We start from the raw sequence: 12141 nt of genomic DNA on the forward strand, positions 1-12141 counted from the left end.
TCATTTTCAATTTCCTCTTTCCAGGCGATCCGGGGACTCAGATTTCGACTCCAGGTTTTGCTTGTCTGCAATGATCCCAGTCACACCCCTTCTCACCCTTCTTACACTCCTCTGCAGTACTCAGAGAGAGGAACTTTCAGAACACCCAGCCCCCTACAGGCAGCCCAGAGAGGTGGGGTGGGGGACCCGCGGAGGGTCAACTGTGAGGGGACAGTCCAAGGTCATCAGCAAGCATCCGTCAGGAAACACAGGCAGCCCGTCTGTTACAGGCTGGAGACCTGCACTACATGATTCGGTGAGCTTTCTGCTCCTTGACACAAGTGCATTTGGAGAAAGGACTAATGGTTGCTCAGGAGGAGGAAGCTGTAGCACGATGTGAGGTGCCTGTTTGAGACTCATGAAGCTTAATGAGGTTGCAGTGCCACTGAGGAAGAGTTAAGTCACAAATGGGCGATTTTCGGCATCAGCACATTGGAGTTTGGCTTTCACTTCGGGGCTCTAGGAGAAATGTGTGATAATGGAAAGCCAGGGCTTTTCACTTCTCAGACAAATCCTAGAGACTTGCACAATGCGACCACTAAGAATATCCTTTCTTTTCTCCTGTCTGCCTAGTACTGTGTTTGGCCCTGGGTATTCTTATACTTGACTTGATAAAGATTCTCATATTCTGAATGACCTGTAGCCATCTTTATTTAATACGTAAGTGGAATTTGGTTGTCTAATGAATGTACAATGCAAGAAATTTATTTGTCACACTGAAACCAACTTCCTTCCTCATTCTCCCATTTTTATACTCAAACAAATATAAAAATTTGCTCTGTCTGTGACCTCATTAACTAACAGATTAAAATATTGGCCCCAGTTGTTTATTCCTCCCTGGATCAACACTTAAGAAAAAAAATCTGTTTATATATTTGAAAGTTAAAGTTACAGAAAGAGAAAGAGAGATGGAGAGAGAGAATCTTTCATTCCTGGGTTCACTCCCCAGATGGCCGCAATAGCCAGGTCTGGCCAGGCTGAAGCCAGGAGCTCTCCCACATGGGTGGCAGGAGCCCAAACACTTGGGCCACTTCTGATGCTTTCTCATTCCACTAGCAGGGAGCTGGATCAGAAGTGGAGCAGCCTGGACACAAACCGGTGCCTACATGGCTTGCTGGCATCACAGGCCGCGGCTTTACCTGCTATACCACAACGCAGGCCTCTACACTTTTTTTTTTTTTTAAATCATGCAATTCTTTTCACTAAAAGACATAAACTTCCCCAGCTCATAACACTGGGCTTGGCCAAGTGACTTCCTTTCATTAATTCAATGGAGACAGTTGCATAAGAATCACCACGGGAAGCTTTTTTTCTTTGTGAATTCAGAATGCTCAGGGATTCTGACTCTGGGATGCAGCATTGAGTCTGCATTTTTCACATCTCTCGACTTCTCCCTTTGCCCCACACAATTAAGATGTTTTGTTTGAAAAACCCTGCTGAACATGGCAAGTGCCTCCTGAGACATTAAAGATGTAAATTGATGTGACTTGACAAGGCCCTCACCGCAGGTTTTTCAGCAGAGTACTTTGCCAAGTTCCTACACTTCTGGACACTTCCTTGCTGCATTTTTCAATGCCTCTCCTTGTTTCCTGTCTAGATTCTGGATATTTCTCTACACTTAGTAGGTGCTCCGTGAAGCAGTGTGTTTACCAGTGCCCCCTGCTACTCCTCACCTACTGATCTGTGGATCGGAGCGTGGGCTTGGTTAAGCCAGCTGGCTTCTCTTACCCATCTTTCTCTGAGTCCTCTCATTCTTTCCTTCTCCATGTCCCACCCACCCCACTGTCCTTCTGTGATCCACTAACTTAGGACTGATTCTCCAGGATTTGGGTTCATTGGGATTTACATCCAGTCAAAGATGAGACCCCAGACCAGCCTGCTCGCTACTGTTGAGACCCACCTCAACTCACAGCTTTAATACACCTTGGATTTATTTATTTATTTATTTGAAGGATGAGTTAGAGAGAGGCAGAGGCACAGAGAGAGAAAGGTCTTCCATCCACAGGTTCACTCCCCAGATGGCTGCAGTGGCCAGAGCTGTGCCAATCTGAACTCAGGAGCCAAGAGCTTCTTCTGGGTCTCCCACATGGGTGTAGGGGCCCAAGGACTTGAGCCATCCTTGACTGCTTTCCCTGGCCCTAGCAGAGAGCTGGATCAGAAGAGGAGCAGCTGGGACTAGAATCAGCACCCATATGGGACGCTGGCAACTGCAGGCAGCCCATTTACCTACTATGCCACAGCGCCGGCCCCCTTACAGCACATCTTAAAATATCTTTAGAAGGCCAGTAGGTAGAGGAAACTGGAAATTGGTTTCTGTCTGTGAATAATGGCTGACCGCCTGTGAATTGGCCAAAGCAACACAGAATCATATGCCATCCCAGAAGTGTCAGCAGTCGCAATGTGGCGGCAATGTTCACAGTGCAGGTCTTAGTCATCTAGAATTGTTGAGGTCCAATCCAGGACCCGGAGCTGCTGAATGCTCAGTAGGGGCCCATCAGTAATTCCAGTGCACAGCAACACCACAGCTCGGCCTGGCCGCCTGGAACTCACGGCTCATGTGCCGATTGAAAACCAACCACCTGACAGAATTCTGTTTCTCTCTGACTGATTTGAAAGCCAGTTCACCATATTCCAGAGCACAAAAGGATTTTTAAGAATTCCTGTAAGAGGCCGGTGTCACGGCTCACTAGGCAAATCCTCTGCCTTTGGCAACGGCATCCCAGGTTCTAGTCCCAGTTGGGGCGCCGGTTCTGTCCCGGTGACTCCTCTTCCAGGCCAGCTCTCTGCTGTGGCCCGGGAATGCAGTGGAGGATGGCCCAAGTGCTTGGGCCCTGCACCCGCTGGCTCCTAGCTTCGGATCAGCGCAGCGTGCCGGCCATAGCAACCATTTGGGGGGTGAACCAACGGAAGAAAGACCTTTCTCTCTGTCTCTCTCTCTCACTGTCTAACTCTGCCTGTCAAAATAATAATAATAATAATAATAATAATAATACCTGTAAGAGGGAAGGAGGTTGAAGTCTGGTCTGCATGTGTAGAAGTTGCTCCCAGACATCTAACAGAAATGTGTTTGAATTTTATAAATGAAATTTTATATTTGGTGATACCTTTAGCCCTGGGTTTCTGTTTTTTTAAGAGCTATTTAATTATCATTAAAATTAATACAGTTTGAACACAAATCAATGGGAGTAATGCAGTGACATCTTTACCAAATAAACCCGTGGCCGAAGAGCATGCTGTGAATAAGATCAATTGTGGTAGAGCAAATGACAGTTTTGTCTCAGGAAGCTGGTCCTTTAGGGAGATCCTATGACAACTTCTTTTGTAAAACCAAAAGTTCTTCAAGCGCATAAATGATAACTATCCCCATAGAATTTGGTAAATAAAGATTTCAAATAGACACACAGAACACTACTGTACCTCTCTGAGACACGTGTAACTTTCCATTTATTCTAGCAGTTGTGTGTCATTTTATTATATCCCCAGCTAGGCTATTCACTCTTTAGGTCATGAGCCTTCCCGTGAATCGAATTCTATCAACACCTATCTCACGCCCTGAGCAAAGCCAGCACTTGGATTTGTTAAGTGAGAGAATTTCTGGAGAGTGTAATTTATATTGTTTAATATAGCAACCAGGGGACACACGCCTTGCTTTGATACCAAAAGGTGACACCAAGTGAAAACATGAATCACCTCTGAGAAGGGTTTAACTATGTTCAAGAATGATAGACCCACTGACAGTATTATCTAAATGGCATTGCCCTGAATTTTTGAGGACAGCCAGCTAACACTTTCTCTCATAAAAGCTCCCTCCAGGCCACTTTCAGAAAAGGAATTGGATCTTACGCAGTCCGAGGAGAGAAGAGGTGGTGAGGTTGGGCCCTAGCACTGCTAACAGTGGGAATTGATCAGCAGGGTTAGTAAATAGCTACTGAGCCAAACTGGAAATTTATGTGCTACCTGATTTTGTTAAAATCCTAGCACCAAAGTGAGAACGATGCAAATGAGTAAATGCGATTCTGAATGGAACTGTTTTTCCTGTGTGAACTTACTACTCCTTTGAAAATAAAAGTCTTTCAAAATCTTCTCAAGAATACAAAACCAAAAGAATTAGTAGTGTGTCTTTAATTATTCACTGTAAATGACCTCATTAACATAATCCATGCTTTGAATACACATTTTGAACACCTAATACAGCCAGCCCAGAAATCATTCACAATCCCTGCGCTGATGAAGCTCACATCCCTGTCAGGAAGAGAATCAGATAAAAGCAACTGTGAGGCAAGGTAACAGGGTGGGGAAGGTCTGGCCCATAGGCATAAAAGGCCGGAGAACTGGGGCTGGCACTGTGGCACAGTAGGTTAATCCTCCACCTGCAGCGCATCCCATATAGGCACTGGTTCTAGTCCCGGCTGCTCCTCTTCTGATCCAGCTCTCTGCTGTGGTCTGGGAAAGCAGTAGAAGATGGCCCAAGACCTTGGGCCCCTGCACCCACATGGGAGACCGGGAAGAAGCACCTGGCTCCTGGCTTCAGATTGGCACAGCTTCAGCCATTGTGGCCAACTGGGGAATGAACCAATGGACAGAAGACCTTTCTCTCTATCTCTCCCTCTCACTGACTATAACTCTACCTCTCAAATAAATAAATAAATCTTAAAAAAAAAAAAAAGGCTGGAGAATTTACCAGGTCTGACCTTGCCAAGGCAGTCACAAGTGGGACTCGAAATTCAATGAATCTGTAGCAGGCCTATTTTTAAGTTCCTAATGTTGTATGGCCTGCGTATGATGTTATAAATATCCAAGTGGCCCTTGGCAGAAGTAAGCATCCTCACACCTGCAAGGGCTCTGTAGGCAAAGCAGACCATGCTGAGCAGAATCAGGGATGAGCTACAGAGAGGAAGCAGTGGTTGATGTCACACTTGGTGTTGTGGGCCTGTGGGTGCCCCATCTCTACCCTCAATCCCTTTTACCATTTTTGATGCCCCATTACTGGCTTCCATATTTCTGCTTCTAACATTCACTCCTCTGGTTCTTTTTCAGAACAATTTCCCCAGGCCACTGGACCTGCCTTGCTTTCTCACAAAGGAAACTGCAAGTGCCCACCCAAGCACTATTAATATGATGCTATTTGAACATGGACCCATAACCAAGGGTCCAGATCTCTGTCTCGGGCTGGCTCAACCCCAGACCACCACTCATGCCCCAGAGTTCTCTGCAGCTTCAGGCTGAAGTCATCCTCTGTGGGTCTTTACTTGAAATCCTGCCTTCACTTGGCTCTTTTCCCTTCCTTATTCTGACTCTTCCACTCATCAGTTTCTCCTAGGAACGCTTCCTTATTAAGTCCTTTGCCCATACAATCTCACCTCAAGGCATACTTCTGGCCCACTAGCCTAAGACATGGGAGCAGGAGATTTTTCAAAAGAACATGGAGAAAATAAGGGTGTTTCAGCCTGAGGAAGAATAAGTACCAAGGCTTGGAGGCTTGAAAGAACCCAGGGGGCTGGTGGTACAGCGTTGGTTAAGGCCCCGGCCTGAAGTGCTGGCCATCCTATGTGGGTGCCAGTTCTCGTCCTGGCTGCTCCTCTTTCAATCCAGCTATCTTCTGTGGCCTGGGAAAGCAGTAGAAGATGGCCCAAGTCCTTGAGCCCCGGCACCCGCGTGGGAGACCTGGAGGAGGCGGCTTCTGGTTCCTGGCTTCGTATTGGCACAGCTCCGGCTGTTGCGGCCATCTGGGGAGTGAACCATCAGATGGAAGACCTCTCTCTCTGTCTCTACCTCTCTCTGTAACTCTGTCTTTCACATAAATAAAATAAATCTTAAAAAAAAATGAGAGAGTCCAGAATGATGGACTGAGACTTGGGCATGGCTTTGAGATGGGGGATTTGGCTAAGCCAAAAATAAGCAGAAACCATATGTGAAGGATCCTGTAAGCAGCATTCAGGAATGTGTGAATTCTCACTAGCTCATAGGCAGTTGGAAGCCAAGGGGGTTTGTAAGCAGGAAACAGAAGTAAGGAGTACAGAATTCAGCTCTAAGATTTAGAAAGATACTTTTGGCCTCTGTCATGGACTGATTTTTTTTTTTTTGCCCCTTGCAACATTCATATGTTAAAGCCCGAACCATTAATATGATACTATTTGGACATGGGGGTTTTGAAAGTTAATTAGGGTTCAGTGGGTCATGAAGAGGGGACTTAATAATAGACTTAAAGCCCTTACAAGAAGTGATATCCAACACAAGACAGCATGCTTCCTCTGCAAGCCAGAAAGAGGGCCTTCATCAGAACCTGATCATGCCAGCGTCCTCATCTACAGCAATCAAAACAGTGTGGGACATAAGGACAGACATACAAATCAACCAAATAGAGTTGACAGATCAGAAATAAGTTCAGATGTAAAGGTTCGCCAATTCCTCACAAGGGTACCAAGACTATTCAATGGGAAAGACAGTCATTTCAACAAGTAGTGCTGGAAAAACTAGGTATCTACACGTGCACATGCACAGCCATACACATAAAGAAGCTGGAATGGATCAAAGACCCAAATACAAGAACCAAAAACTCTTAGAAGAAAACTTGAGGACAGGGCTTCATGATATTGGATCTCTTAATGATAACTGAGTTATGAAACTAAAGGCAAGGCAATCAAAAAAAAAAAAAGGGGGGAGAGTCGAACTTTATCAAAATTAAAATTTTTGTGTCTCAAAGGACTCTATGAAGAGAATGAAAAGGCAACCCAAACCTACAAATGATGCAGACTATTTGCAAAGCATATATCTGCTAAGGGATTAATACTCAAAATATAAAAAGAAGTTAAGGGGTAGACATTGTGGCATGGCAGGTCAAGCTGCCATTTGGAATGCCCACATCCCATATTGCAGCACCTGATTCAAGTCCCTGCTACTCTGATTCCAATCCACCTTCCTGCTAATATGCACCCTAGAAGGTAGCAGAGGATGGCTCAAGTGCTTGAGACCCTGTCACTTATGTGGGAAACTTGGATAGGGTTCCAAACTCCTGGCTTTTGGCCAGCCCTGATTCTTTCAGTCATTTGTGGGGAACCAGTGGATAAAGATCTCTCTCTCTTTCTCTGTCTCTCTTTCTCTTTCTCTCTCTCTCTCCCTCTGCCCTTCAAGTAGATGAAAATAATCATTTTAATAAGTGTTCCTTCTTTTTTTTTTTTTTTTTGACAGGCAGAGTGGACAGTGAGAAAGAGAGAGACAGAGAGAAAGGTCTTCCTTTGCCGTTGGTTCACCCTCCAATGGCCGCCGCGGCCGGCGCGCTGCTGCCGGCGCACCGCGCTGATCCGATGGCAGGAGCCAGGAGCCAGGTGCTTTTCCTGGTCTCCCATGGGGTGCAGGGCCCAAGCACCTGGGCCATCCTCCACTGCACTCCCTGGCCACAGCAGAGAGCTGGCCTGGAAGAGGGGCAACCGGGACAGAACCCGACGCCCCGACCGGGACTAGAACCCGGTGTGCCGGCGCCGCTAGGCCGAGGATTAGCTTAGTGAGCTGCGGCGCTGGCCCAAGTGTTCCTTCTTTTTAAAAATAAAATTTATAAAAAGATATCTTACAAATCAACAGCAAGCAACTGTATCTTAATATGTGCAAAGGACTTGAATAGATATTTCTCCAAAGAAGATACACAAAGGCCAACAATCACATGAAAAATATTAAACATCATTAGCCATCAGGGAAATGACAATCAAACCACAAGAGCAAACTTCATACCCATTAGCAAGACTTATTTTAAAAGACGAATAAGTGTTAGAGACTATGTGGAGAAATTGGAACCACTGTGCAGTGTTAAAGGAAATGCAAAGTGGTGCAGCCACTGTGGGAAACAGTTTGGCAATCCCTCACAAATTAGACATAGAATTGCCACATGATCCAATCCATTTCACATAATTTCACTTCTGCTTATATGGCCAATGGAATTGAAAGCAAGGACTCAAACAGATATTGGCACATGAATATTCATTGTAAGCATTATTCTTAGTAGTCAAAAGATCAAAACAATTCAAATGTTTATTAACAGATGAATAGGTAAATAAAATGTGAAATGTATTTTATATGTACACACACACACACACACACACACAATGGAATATTATTCAGCCTTAAAAGGATTGAAAGTTTGATGAATAGTGAAGACATTATGCTAAGTGAAATAAGCCAGTCACAAAAAAAGAAATACAGTGTGATTCCACTGATGTGGTATGCCTAAAGTAGTCCAAATCATAGAGATTAGAAAGCAGAAGAGAGGTTTCTTGGGGCTTGAAGGAAGGGGGAATGGAGAGTTGGTGTTTAATGGAGAGTTTGGAGTGATGAAAGATTTCTGTAAATAGGTGCCCCTAGGTGCCTGCAAGAGTAGCCAAGCTGAGATTGTACCCTATTGGTTTTCCTTCCTTCCCTGGGTCACTCTTCTGATTCCCTCGACACTTGTTTTCTGGGAATACTTCCCCAAATTAGAAAATTCTGGAAGCGAATTGAGGCAATAAACTAGGCAAATATCTTCAGTAAGTCCATGATAATAGACTAACAAGACAAACTTGGAGAAATTCATTGCTCTGTAACTTCATGAGACCACATAAGTTGGATGTGTAAGAAATACTGAATTTTCCTTTTAAGTTCCTGATCACTGCTGGTGGGCAGGATATTTGACGTAAGTCTTTTTGCGGGATCCTATTGTCTCCATCAGGGTATATTGCAGAATCCCACAGTGTGGGAAAATCTGCAATATCCACAAAGGATTTTTCTCATTTTATTTTTCATTTTTTTTAAAGGAACTTAATCATACATTAGATTCTTGGGGTCATGGCAAATGCATGATAATTATAAATTGTGTTGAAGAAAGTTTTTTTCCATACTGGAAATGAGGTTCCTGGATCCTCTGAGAGGCATGGCACCTGCCTTCGCTTCTGAGCTGTGTCTCCCAGGAGACAGTGGCCTGGAGGCAAAGCTGCTTCACAGTGTGTCTGGATCAGGGCTGCAGGGGAGAGATTTCTCTCTACTCCACTGCTTTATGGAAGCAGCAGGGAGCCCTAAGACCTTGGGGGCCAGGCTTCCAGGTCTCTCAGAGAGAGAAAAATCCTTTCTTCAAATTCCAGCTTTGACTAAAACTTTAGACAGCTTTGGTTTTGAAAACCTCAAAACCAGAGAGAATTGCAATTCATTTTTGCTTTCTAACCTGCCACATTCCTTCTCCAAGAATTTCACAATTGGGTTGGCCAAAGAGAGAAAAATGGGGAAAAACAAACTTTCAAAATGCTACCCTGGCCACACGTCTTGGCTTCAGGAAGCGTTCAACCTTTTAGCCTGGGAATGGTACTATCACCACTAGGATACGCTGGGTCAGCCTTAGTGTGGGCAAATATTTTTTAGTCTTTGTGTGGGTAAAGTGAAAGGAAAAATATATGAGGGTGAAGCAATAGAACTGGAACATTTCTCGGAGAAGCAGCTTAAGGAAGCATAACATCTGAATCAAAGAGTGAGAATCTGGTGAGATATTTGTTAAGGGGAATAGGGAGAGTGGCAGGTTATGGTAGAGATAAAAATATGTTTCTGCCAGAAATCTGGGGGAAGAACACAATAGCTGGAGGCCACAGAATATTAACTATTGTCAGAGGATATGTCAGAAATTTGCTACTCAACTCCCCTGTCTTATTGATAATGAGGTTAGAGTCAAAATGGGCTTTCCAAAGCCAATAACACATTGAGATTAGTTGCAGGATTCCTGACTCCACTGAGTGGCTTTTCACTATAACTACACTGTGTTGTGTCTTTATGATTGAAAAGAATGGTTCGAAGAAATCAGCTGGACCTGGGTTCAGATTCTGGTTCTCTCCCTTGGTAATCTAGAATCTTATTTGATCCAAGCCTACACTTTGGTATAATGGGACTAATGATTATAATTCTGGGACGTTATGAAGATTAAATGAGGTAGTAAAGAATAGTACATGTCAGCACATAGAAGCATCTCATTTTAGAGTGATGTTGGGGCTGGCGCTGTGGTGCAGCATTTGTTAACGCCCTGGCCTGAAGTGCCAGCATCCCATATGGGCACGAGTTCTAGTCCCAGCTGCTCCTCTTCTGACCCAGCTCTCTGCTATGGCCTGGGAAAGGAGTAGAAGATGGCCCAAGTCCTTGGGCCCCTGCACCCATGTGGGAGACCCGGAGGAGGCTCCTGGCTTCTGGCTTCAGATCAGCACAGCTCCGGCCGTTGCAGCCAATTGGGGAGTGAACCATTCGATGGAAGACCTCTCTCTCTCTGCCTCTCCTCTCTCTGTGTAACTCTTTCAAATAAATAAATAAATCTTAAAAAAATAGTGTAATGATGTTAAGATTCTTTAGTAAGAACACAACTCTGTAAGGGGTCCTGGATTCCAGTTCCCCCAGTATGATTTATTCTAATTAGAAGTCCTCATGAAAAATATTCCATTTTCTTTCTCTTTTTAAAAGAATACATATGAAAGCTTTTATTTAACTAATTGACAAGGCAACCAATAAGATTTTAGAAACCAATACAAAGGAAAATCCACAGGACATAAATGAGGAATGCAAATCAAGGCAAAACTGGCCTGTCCCGTGGCACAGTCATAAGTCACATCTTCACTGGACACACGTCACACTTATCTTCTTTCTCATTCTTTTCTCTTTTTTGTTTGCAACAGTTTTATTGAGATATAATTCACATACTGTTATATATACACTGTGCCACATAGTAATTTTTTTTTATCAAAAATGAGTTTCATATACAACAGTGCAAGATCATAATGGAGCTGACAAAGTCCTATTGCCTAGTGATGTTGTAGCCATCATAGTGCAATGCATTACTCCCATGTTTTTGGTTATGCTGGTTAAAAAAACTTAGTGTTGGCAAATCTTATAAAAGTCTATCATATATAATTATGCATAGAACATAATATTAATAAAGCTACTAAACTATGCCACTGGTTTATGTATTTACTGTACTTTATATAATTTTTTGGAGTGTACTACTTTTACATATGTATATTTGTGTTTATACGTAAGGTGTGTATATATACACATATATATTAATATATATGTTAGTATATACTGTAGTAAACAGCAAGACAGTTATGCCAGCAGCAATCTCATACATTTTGGGATTAGCATCTCTTAATTGTATCAAGAGACTACATCAAGTGATTGACTTATGTATATGTATGCTCTATGATGTTTGCACAACAATGAAATTCCACAACTATACATTTTTCACAATGTGTAACTGTTAGGCATTTTTGTGTATGTGTATATGTATAAAATATGTATATGTATATATACACCTATGAATGTATATATACATATATATTCATTTGAACTGTACAATTAAATGGTTTTAACATATTTACTTATCTGTACAACCATTATCACAATCATTTCTCAATGGTTTCATCATTCTAAAAAGAGACTGCATCCTTTAACCAGAATCCCTAAATCCTCCTATATCACCCCTCACTAGCAGTCATAGGCAAAACTTACCTATTTTCTGTCTCTATAAACATATTATGGGTTTTCAGGTCAACAGAACCATGAAATGTGTTCCTTTGTGACTTGCTTCTTTCACTTTGCCTTGTTTTTTCAAAATTCATACACATTGAAACATGTATCAGTACTTCATTTCTTTTTATGGCTAAATAATATTCCACTGTATGGTCCAACTTTTCTTATGCTAATTATATATTTAGTGAGCTATTTTTCATGAGAAGGAAAATACGGGAAACTTTGAGGACTATCTAATGGATTCAAACTTTCAGTCTCTCCAGAACAGTATTTTGTTACAAGTGCCAGTTTCCACTCTAAGCCATGAGCTCCAATACTATTGGCTTCTGATTCTTTGCCTGCAATTTATATCTGCTTCCATAAGGCTGCCACAACCTGATTAGAAGTAAATTCCACTCAGCCATTGTCAGTTTCCATTGTTAGTCAAAGCAGACTCATGAATCTCCTGACTAAAAAAGCATAAAACAAAAATATCCCCAGAAACCATCAGCCAAACTTTACCATATCATTCCGTGGCCTGAGGTTTGGTATGGGAGTATGTGCTTAGAAATGCCTAAAGAAAATAAGGTAGTTTTGCCGGCG

The sequence above is a fragment of the Oryctolagus cuniculus genome, chromosome 13 (genome assembly GCF_051225735.1).
Source record: "Oryctolagus cuniculus isolate XC-2025 breed Fujian yellow rabbit chromosome 13, ASM5122573v1, whole genome shotgun sequence".
Taxonomy (NCBI): Eukaryota; Metazoa; Chordata; class Mammalia; order Lagomorpha; family Leporidae; genus Oryctolagus; species Oryctolagus cuniculus.